The sequence below is a fragment of the Bos indicus x Bos taurus genome, chromosome 7 (assembly GCF_003369695.1).
Source record: "Bos indicus x Bos taurus breed Angus x Brahman F1 hybrid chromosome 7, Bos_hybrid_MaternalHap_v2.0, whole genome shotgun sequence".
Lineage (NCBI taxonomy): Eukaryota > Metazoa > Chordata > Mammalia > Artiodactyla > Bovidae > Bos > Bos indicus x Bos taurus.
Window position 1 is genome coordinate 96,953,045 of NC_040082.1, and position 11,072 is coordinate 96,964,116.

The window sequence follows — 11,072 nt, forward strand, 5'->3', positions numbered from 1 at the left end:
AACACCACAGTTCAAAAGCATCAATTCTTTGGTGCTCAGTTTTCTTTATAGTCCAACTCTCACATCCTTCCACACATAACTACTGGAAAAACCATAGCCTTGACTAGACGGACCTTTGTTGGCAAAGTAATGTCTCTGCTTTTGAATATGCTGTCTAGGTTGATCATAACTTTCCTTCCAAGGAGTAAGCGTCTTTTAATTTCATGGCTGCAGTCACCATCTGCAGTGATTTTGGAGCCCAAAAATAAAATCAGCCACTGTTTCCACTGTTTCCACTGTTTCCCCATCTATTTCCCATGAAGTGATGGGGCCAGATGCCATGATCTTAGTTTTCTGAATGTTGAGCTTTAAGGCCACTTTTTCACTCTCCTCTTTCACTTTCATCAAGAAGCTCTTTAGTTCTTCTTCACTTTCTGCCATAAAGGCAGTGTCACCTGCATATCTGAGGTTATTGATATTTCTCCCGGCAATCTTGATTCCAGCTTGTGCTTCATCCAGCGTTTCTCTAAATGTACTCTGCACATAAGTTAAATAAGCAGGGTGACAATATACAGCCTTGACCGTACTCCTTTTCCTATTTGGAACCAGTCTGTTGTTCCATGTCCAGTTCTAACTGTTGCTTCCTGACAATCCTAGACAGCATATTAAAAAGCAGTGACATTACTTTGCCAAAAAAGGTCCATCTAGTCAAAGCTATGGTTTTTCCAGTAGTCATTTATGGATGTGAGATTTGGAGCTTAAAGGCTGAGCACCAAAGAATTGACGCTTTTTTTTTTTTTTTTTAAACTTTACAATATTGTATTAGTTTTGCCAAATATCGAAATGAATCCGCCACAGGTATACCTGTGGTTTTGGAGAAGATTCTTGAGAGTCCCTTGGATTGCAAGGAATCCAACCAGTCAATCCTAAAAGAAATCAATCCTGAATATTCATTGGAAGGACTGATGCTGAAACTCCAATACTTTGGCCACCTGATGCGAAGAGCTGACTCACTGGAAAAGATCCTGATGCTGGGAAAGATTGAAGGCGGGAAGAGAAGGGGTCGACAGAGGATGACATGTTTGGATGGCATCATCGACTCAATGGACATGAGTTTGAGTAAGGTCCAGGAGTTGATGATAGACAGGGAAGCCTGGCGTGTTGCAGTCAGTGGAGTCACAAAAAGTCGGACACGACTGAGCGACTGAACTGAACTGGAGACTTTTGTTAAATGGCACAACTGGTTTTGGGTGGAGTGCTACTGGCATCTAGTGGTGTCATCTGGGGGTGCAGCTAAACTTCTCAAAATGCACAGGATAATCTCCCAGAAAAGACTTTATCTGGTGCCAAACGTGAATAGAATGACGATTGGAGGCAGAGTCAGGGTGTGGCAATAGGGTAATGGTAAAATAGCAGCACACCTTTTGAGAATAAGTCTGACTAATTGGTTATACATTGCAAGTTCCCGCAAAGCCATCCTTGATTTGCTCAATTTGCTAGAGTAGCTCGCAGAACTCAAGAAAATAAGTTATTAGATCACTGCTTTATTATAAAGGATACTAAAGAATACGAATGTACTATCAGATAGATATATACACAGGTCAGGGTCCAGAGGGTCTTTAGCACAGGAAATTCTGTTCTCTGAGAGTTTAGGGAGCTCCACTGTCCGAGCACATAGATGAGTTCTTTCGTTCCAACCTGGAAGCTCCCTGAACCCCAACCTATTAGGTTTGAGGCAAGAAATAAATGGACTCCAGTTGGACATTTAAAATTAGCCAGCCTCCTCTTTAACCTCAGATATGCAGATGAAACCACCCTTATGTAAGAAAGCAAAGAGGAACTAAAGAGCCTCTTGATGAAGGTCAAAGAAGAGAGTGAAAAAGCTGGCTTAAAACTCAACGTTCAAAAAATGAAGGTCATGGCATCCAGTCCCAACACTTCATGGCAAATAGATAGGGAAACAATGGAAACAATGACAGACTATTTTGGGGGGCTCCAAAATCACTGCAGATGGTAACTGCAGCCATGAAATTAAAAGACACTTGCTCCTTGGAAAAAAAGGTATGACAAACCCAGACAGCATATTAAAAAGCAGAGACATTACTTTGCCAACAAAGCGCTGTATAGTCACAGCTATGCTTTTTCTAGTAGTCATGTACGGATGTGAGAGTTGGACCATGAAGAAGGCTGAACACTAAAAAATTAATGCTTTTGAACTGTGGTGTTGGAGAAGACTCTTGAGAATCCCTTGGACTGCAAGGAGATCCAATCAGTCAATCCTAAAAGAAATCAATCCTGAATATTCATTTGAAGGACTGATGCTGAGTAAGTTCCAATACTCTGGCCACCTGATGCAAAGAACTGACTCATTAGAAAAGACCCTAATGCTGAGAAGGATTGGAGGCAGGAGGAGAAGGGAATAACAGAGGACAAGATGGTTGGATGGCTTCACCAACTCAATGGATATGAGTTTGAGCAAGCTCCGGGAGACAGTGAAGGACAGGGAAGCCTGGTGTGCTACAGTCCATGGGGTTGCAAAGTCGGACAGGACTGAGCAACTGAACAACAAGCCTCCACTTTGCATTTCCTGAGGCAAGAGATAGGTGGGCTCCAGTTGAGGAATTTACAAACAGCCCCCTGATTGATCTAAAAAATGCAAGTAACAATGGAAACAGGGTAAATAGCCATTTTTTTTCTCTCGTAAACACCTCAAGGGAATAACCATGACAAGGACAAAGAGAAGCAAAAACCCTGTCTGAGTAAAGGATAAGGGAGACACTGCTGCTACTGCTAAGTCACTTCAGTCGTGTCTGACTCTGTGCGACCCCATAGACAGCAGCCCACCAGGCTCCCCTGTCCCTGGGATTCTCCAGCCAAGAACACTGGAGTGGGTTGCCATTTCCTTCTCCAGTATGTGAAAGTGAAAAGTGAAAGTGAAGTCACTCAGTCGTCTCCGACTCCTAGTGACCCCACGGACTGCAGCCTACCAGGCTCCTCTGTCCATGGGATTTTCCAGGCAAGAGTACTGGAGTGGGGTGTCATTGCATTCTCCCAAGGGAGACACTACACATGGCAAAAAGTCTCCTTGGACTCAAAAGTCAAAGGGTAATTCCAGGCAATAATGAGTCTTGCTCCTCCCAGAAGGCTTCACTTGTGGAATTTCCCTGTTAGTCCCATGGTTACGACTCTGTGCTTCCAATGCAGAGGGACAAAAGGGTTCCACCCTGGTCAGGGAACTAAGATTCCACATGGTACAGCATGACAGCATCTTCTCAGCATTTTCCAGCAGCACAGGTAAAATTTGCTATTATCACTCACTTTTATATGTTAATATTTGAGCCATGCATATAAATGCCTAGTTTACTATAAGATACCATTGTGTGTGTGCTCAGTTGCTCAGTCACGTCCAACCCTTTGTGATCCCGTGGACTGTAACCTGCCAGGCTCCTCTGTCCATGGGATTCTCCAGGCAAGAATATTGGAGTGAGTTGCCATTTCTTCCTCCAGGGGATCTTCCCAATCCAGGGATCAAACCTGTGTCTCTATGTCTCCTGCATTGGCAGGCGGTTCTTTACCTCTAAGGCAACCTGGCAAACCCACACGCTACAGGGTGTGGCCAAAACAACAAAAAACAACAAAAGCAAAACTTTATCAACCCCTTCTTAGAGTAATTTATATTTATATGCATTTAATAGTTTAGTATTTTTACACATTTAATAAAATACATAGAATTACAGAGGAAACAAATTATATTAAAATATTAAGGAAAGCAAAAAAAATGTATTTTATACTTGAAAGTTACTAAGAAAGTAAATCATAAATGTTCTTACTACAAAAAAATGTGGTAATTATGTGGTATGGTAGAGATGATGGCTAATACTATGAATGTAACCGTTTTGCAAGATATGAGCATTTTGCAAATTAGTACCTTGTACACATTAAACTTACACAAAAAAAGAAAATGCTGCATGTATACTAGAAGAAAGGGCTCCAGAGTGTGGTGAGTCAGACGCTGGTGCTGGTTTCACCCTTGAGGTGGTCTACAAGGGAAGCTGAGGGACCAGTGTGAGCTTTAAGTGCTGCAGGATCAGGGGTGAACAGTGAGGGTAAGGATCTCCTTTTAGGCTAGCAGCCCAAAGGAATGTCTCTGGGGAATAGGGAGGAACTGAAAGCAAACCAGTGTGGGCTACAGCCAGGTTGCTCACCACCTGGGAGATGCCAGAAAAACCTTGGGTAACTATGGTGCATTACTATCTCAGATAGTGAAGACTCTGCCTGCAATATAGTAGACCCAGGTTCAAACCCCACGTCAGGAAGATCCCTTGGAGAAGTGAAGTGAAAGTCACTCTGTCGTGTCCGACTCTTTGCAACCCCATGGACTGTAGTCCATGGAATTCTCCAAGCCAGAATACTGGAGTGGGTAGCCTTTTCCTTCTCCAAGAGATCTTCCCAACCCAGGGATTGAATCCAGGTCTCTCGCATTGCAGGCGGATTCTTTACCAGCTGAGCCGCTAGGGAAGCCCAGGAAATGCCAAAGGGAGGAATAATAACATCAACCAGATAAGGAAAAGCAATTGGAGAATCTTGGGGTGGCTGGGGATACGAGGCCTCAAGGAAGCCCATGCCTTCCATGGAAACTGTCCCTAGACCAGCCATGACTTTGATCCATTGTGCATCCATCTATTTTGACCATGTGTGAGTAGGAGTCTTGTTCTCTCCAACCACTGCTAAAGGCATTCATTCTGTTGATTTCACATTTTGACCCTGCCACTGCTTCAACTGCTGGGATTTCAAGTATCAAGCCTGTTCAAAGCAAGAATGTATGAGTCACTTGGAACAAGATGCACTAGAAGAGGAGAGAACTGGTACCTGTTCAAGCACACTACACAGAATACAGGGGCGATAGGCAATGCCTGGACTATGACATGCATGTGTGTGTGCTAAGCCACTTCAGTTGTCTGACTCTTTGTGACCCCATGGACTGTAGCCCATCAGGCTCTTCTGTTCTTATGATTTCCCAGGCAAGAAAACAGGAGTGGGTTGTCATTTCCTTCTCCATATTGTGGAATATGTTGAACACAAAGAGGGCAGGACCCTAATATAATAAACATCCATGTCCCACCTTTCTGGGCTTCCCAGGTGGCGCTAATGGTAAAGAGACCAGCTGCTCATGCAGGAGACATAAGAGACCTGGGTTTGATCCTTGGGTTGGGAAAATCCCCTGGAGGAGGGCATAGCAACCCACCCCAGTATTCTGGCCTGGAGAATTCACCTTTCTGAATTAACTTCTGGACTGGCAATTAATACTAATACTAATTAATACCAATACTAATTTGTGTAAACTTTTAAATTTATCATTCTTGCTAGAGATTGCTTTATTAGTATTTTTTCAAGAAACCAAATTTCAGTTTTTTTCTCTCTACTACTCCACTTCTTCAAAATTAATTTAATTTGTTCTTTTGTGATCATTGTTTCCTGCTTTATTCTTTGAGTTTGCTACATTTATTCTTATTAATACCTTACTATGTTTATTAAATAAAATTTCAAGCTTTAACACACTTTTTAAGGCTACAATTTTTTCTCTAAAATTTTTTCTCTTGGAGAAGGGAATGGCAACCCACTCCAGGATTCTTGCCTGGAGAATTCCATGGACAAAAGAGCCTGGTGGTCTATAGTCCATGGGGCTGCAAAGAGTCAGACACTACTGAGCAACTAACTTTTTCACTTTCACTTTTCACTATCAGACAAAGTAGATTTTAATGCAATAATACACCCAGGGATAACAAAGGCAGCTTCATAAAGATAAAAGACTGAATGCACAGGAAAGATATAACAATTCTGAATTTGTATTCAGTATCTAATGATTGAACTATGAGCAAAAATAGTCAAATTCAATGTGTCGGGTGGGTGGGGTGATTTGGTTCAAGAAGGAGGGGATACATGTATACTTATATCTGCCTCTGGGAGATAGTAAAGGACAGGGAATCCTGGGGCACTGCAGTCCATGGGGTTGCAAAGCATCAGACACCACTTAGCAACTGAATAACAACAAATAGCTGATTGACCTAATGGGTGGGCATATACAGAAAATGTACTTGATCACTGCCAAAATGATCTTTAAGCACAAACAGATCATCTACTGCAGATGGTGACTGCAGCCATGAAATTAAATGACACTTACTCCTTGGAAGGAAAGTTATGACCAACCTAAATAGCATATTCAAAAGCAGAGACATTACTTTGCCAACAAAGGTTCGTCTAATCAAGGCTATGGTTTTTCCTGTGGTCATGTATGGATGTGAGAGTTGGACTGTGAAGAAAGCTGAGCACCAAAGAATTGATGCTTTTGAACTGTGGTGTTGGAGAAGACTCTTGAGTGTCCCTTGGACTGCAAGGAGATACAACCAGTCCATTCTGAAGGAGATCAGCCCTGGAATTTCTTTGGAAGGAATGATGCTAAAGCTGAAACTCCAGTACTCTGGCCACCTCATGCGAAGAGTTGACTCATTGGAAAAGACTCTGATGCTGGCTGGGATTGGGGGCAGGAGGAGAAGGGGAAGACAGAGGATGAGATGGCTGGATGGCATCATCGACTCAATGGACGTGAGTCTGAGTGAACTCCGGGAGTTGGTGATGGACAGCGAGGCCTGGCGTGCTGCGATTCATGGGGTCACAAAGAATTGGACACGACTGAGTGACTGAACTGAACTGAACTGAACTGACTTGATGATTGATACAACAAGGAGACAAAAAAGTCAGATTTCAACATGATTGACCTAATGGGTGGGCATATACAGAAAATGCACTTGATCACTGCTGAAATAATCTTTAAGCACAAACAGATCATCTACTAAGTTTGAGCACAAGTGCTGCATTCCACACTTAAATTTCAAAGAATTTAAATTGTGCAGAGTATGTTCTCTAGCCACAATGCAATGATACTAAAAGCCACTAACAAAGGGATAAAAATAGATCCTCTCCACATATTTGGAAACGAAGAAACGCATTTCTATATAACTTATGGATGAAAAAAAAACTCTCAATTCACTTTATTCTAATCAATGTATCTGTATAAATGAGGAAAATGAAGATGACTCAAAAGGAAGAGGATGAAATGAGAATTGGCTTATCAATGTATAATGCTAAAGCAAATGCGTGTTCACAAGTATACAAACACATGAACTGCACACCTGATAATAATGATTTTTTTCCTCCAGCTTTATGGAGATTAATTGACTTCTGTTGGCACCTGATAATTACACATTTGATTTTACTAGTGCTTAATCTAGATAAATTTCTGTACACATATATTTCCTGTTTCACTATTAAGTATGTAATATTTTGCCTATTTTATAGATATCAAACTGAACTCAGTTAAGTTGCTTGATAAATGACAGGTAGTAAAACACAAGATAGAAGGATTTTTTGGGGAGTGTGCATTTCAGCAAACTGGGAGATCTTAGTTCCCTGATCAGGGATCAAACCCATTCCCCTTGAAGTGGAAGCATGGAGTCCTAACCACTGGACTGCTAGGGAATTCCCAGGATAGTAGGATTTAAAATACGTGACTTGAAAACTTTACTAGAATTAAATTTTGAAAGAAACAGAAATTCTGGCATACCCAATATTTCATTCCCTTTGACTCATTCTAGAAGCCCACACCAAAAGTTGATGACAGAATCATGAAAAAGAAAACGTTCTGGAGATGAATTTCCTCAAGGCTACCTTTATGTCTCTGTTCCTTAGGTTGTAGATGAAGGGGTTCATCATTGGAATAATCACAGTGTACATCACACTTCCCTCTTCCTGGGGGAGAGAGAGTAGCTGCAGAACTACGGTAGATCCCAACACAGGTCTCATAATTTAAGAAAATGACAGAGAGGTGAGATCCACAGGTGGAAAAAGCTTTATACCTCCCACCAATGGATGGGATTCCCTGGATGAAGGAGACAATCTGCATGTAAGAGGAAATTACGCCTGAGAGAGGACCAACATGTAACAGCTTAGTCACCAGATACACCAGGATGTCCTTGATAAGAGTATCAGAACAGGCAAGTTTGAGGATCTGAGCAAGTTCATAGAAGTGGGAGATTTTCAAGTCTGTGCAGGACAGCTGCAACACCATCAGACTGTGGATCAGGGCATTCAGAATGCTAACGAACAAAGAGAGAAGCAGCCGCAGACCACAGAGACAGGGGTTCATGATGATCACATAATACAGTGGGTGGCAGATGGCCATGATGGTCAGGAGTAAATTGTCTGTACAAATGAAAACCATGAAAAAATACATCTGAGTGAGGCAGCCTGCATAGGTGATGGCTTTGTTCTCTGTCTGGATGCTCGACAGCATCTTGGGGACTATAGTGGAGATGAAAGAGATGTCAGCAAAGGACGTGGGAGAGGAAGAAGTACATGGGAGTGTGGAAGTGGAGGTCAGAGCTGACGGCCAGGATGATGAGCAGATTCCCGAGCATGGTGACCAGGTACATGGACAGGAAGAGCCCACACAGGAGGGGCTGCAGGTCTGCATTATCAGAGAGGCCCAGGAGGAGGAATTCTGAGACGTCTGTCTGGTTTTCTGATTCTATGTTGTTGATAAGTGTACTGGAAAATATAGACATGAGTTACTATGAAGTGGATACACAGACATCATTTGTTTGAGAGAAATTTTCTTCTATGCCTTAAATTCTAAAAATATTTAGGGACTTCCCTGGTGGTCCAGGAATTAAGACTCCATGCTTCCACTGCAAGGGGCACAGGTTCGACCCCTGGTCGGGGAACTAGGAACCTGCATGCCGGGTGAGGCAGCCAAAAAAAATTTTTTTAATGTAAATAATTCTTCACTTCAAGTTCCTCTACTCATTTCCTCCTTCTCCAAGTAATTTTTGAATAACTTCTAAATACTGTACATTTTTTTCCAATAATACAATTAACAAATGAAAACAAGTGCTATTGTTTTTTTCTAGGAACCATCATGGGCTTCTCAGGTGGTGCTAGTGGTAAAGAACCCGCTTACCAATGCAGGAAATGTCAGAGATGTGGGTGTGATCCCTGGGTCGGGAAGATCCCCTGGAGGAGGGCATGGCAACCTACTCCAGTATTCTTGCCTAGTGAATCTCATAGACTAAGGAGCCTGGCAAGCTACAGTCCATAGGGACACAAAGAATCGGACACGACTGAAGCAACTTAGCACACATGCATGCATCATGCCTCCAGCACTTTATTTTCTTAGTATTAATTTATTTATTTTATTTATTTGGCTGCACCTGGTCTTAGTTGCAGCACTTGGGATCTTTAGCTGTGACATGCAAACTCTTAGTTGAAGTATGTGGGATCTAGTTGCCAGACTAGGAATCGAACCTGGGCCCCCTGCATTGGGAGCACAGAGTTTTAGTCACTGCACCACCAGGGAAATCCCAAGGCGTTTTAAAATCTATGATTAAATTCTAGTCAGTTCTTTATACACATCAAGCCTGGTTAAGAAGTGAAAATGAAAGTGGCTCAGTCATGTCTGACTCTTTGAGACCCCATGGACTATACAGTCCATGGAATTCTCCAGGCCAGAATACTGGAGTGGGTAGCCTATCCCTTCTCCAGAGGATCTTCTTGACCCAGAATTGAACCAGGGTCTCCCCCAGTTCTGCATAGCAGGCAGATTCTTTACCAGCTGAGCTAACAGGGAAGCTCTCAAGCTTAGTTGGATGACTTTATTTTCTCAGAGGATTTTTAACTCTGTGGTTAACCTTATACTGAGCCTGCTCAGATTTGCAAATCTCAGGTATTGCTGAAAATTATAAGCTCAGATTCTCTTCTATCTCAAGGTAAAAAATAATATCATTAATCCATTCCTTTAAATATTCTAACACTATTGCACTGTGGGGAACAATTTGCAAGCTATTTTGCTAGGTTAAAAAAAACAGTATGATTACTAGTGTGCAGACAAGAGTTGAGGAAGTAACATAGATGTCTATCTGTGCATAAAATTTCTCTTCAAGAATCCATACAAAATTAGTGCAATGTTAGCCTCAAAAAGAGGACTTTACTGCTAAGAAATAGGAATAAAAGGGACATTTTTCACTGTTTTTGGTACCTTTTGAATTTTGAGCCACATAAACCAATCTCTTCAAAAAATTAACTTTCTTTTTGTTTGATTTTCCTTGACCAAGATTTCTCAAAGGCCTAATGATATTTTCTAACTCTTGGTATCATAAATCTGAAACCATTGTGGTTATTCTCTAATATTTGGTAATTTTCCTTTCTTTTAGAGGAAGGTACTATGATTTATCTTTTTCATTATAAAAATGATTTGTACCTCCCCAACAAATGTGATTCCTGGTGGCTCAGCAGTAAAGAATCTGCCTACCAACACAGGAGATCTAAGATCGATCCCTTGGGTCAGGGAGATCCCTGGGAAAAGGAATGGCAACCCATCCCAGTATTCTTGCCTGGGAAATCCCATGGAGCCTTGTGGGCTACAGTCCATGGGGTCGCAGAGTCAGACGTGACTCAGCAACCAAAGAACAACAACCTAACAAAATGAAAGGTTTCGATTCATAAATTTAAAAAAGAAGAAGGGTAGTTGTCAGGGGATGGGAGGATGGCAGTATGGAGGGGAGGTGTTTAGTGTTTCAAGGGGACCAAGAATCACTTTTTTTTTTTAATTTATTTTATTTTATTTTAACTTTACAATATTGTATTGGTTTTGCCATATATCAAAATGAATCCGCCACAGGTATACATGTGTTTCCCACTTTTGAAAAATGAAAACTGTTCTGGAGATGAACAGTGGTAATGGTTACACAAAAATGGAATTGAAAAAAAAAAAATTAAAAAAAAAATGGAATTGAACTCAATGCCACTGAACTGCATACTTAAAATAGTTAAAAGGGTACATTTTATTTTCTATATTTTGTCACTATTAGAAAATAAATGAATTTATAAGAAGGACTGAAGAAACTCTTTCTGTTTTGCTTACTCATGCGCTTGTCCTCTATGCTTTGAGAAATCAGCCAGCTGCCCCCTCATTTCTTGAACTTCATGGATGTTCTTAGGAACACAGCCCCACCCCCACTTCTGTTTCAGGCTTCTCCCTC

The 11,072-nt window shown here is 41.5% G+C and overlaps 1 pseudogene; it reads right to left on the reverse strand.

Annotated features, from left to right (window-relative positions):
• Window positions 1-7,659: 7,659 nt before the first annotated feature.
• LOC113896364 lies at window positions 7,660-8,600 on the reverse strand (annotated as a pseudogene).
• Between the last annotated feature and the right edge of the window lie 2,472 nt (window positions 8,601-11,072).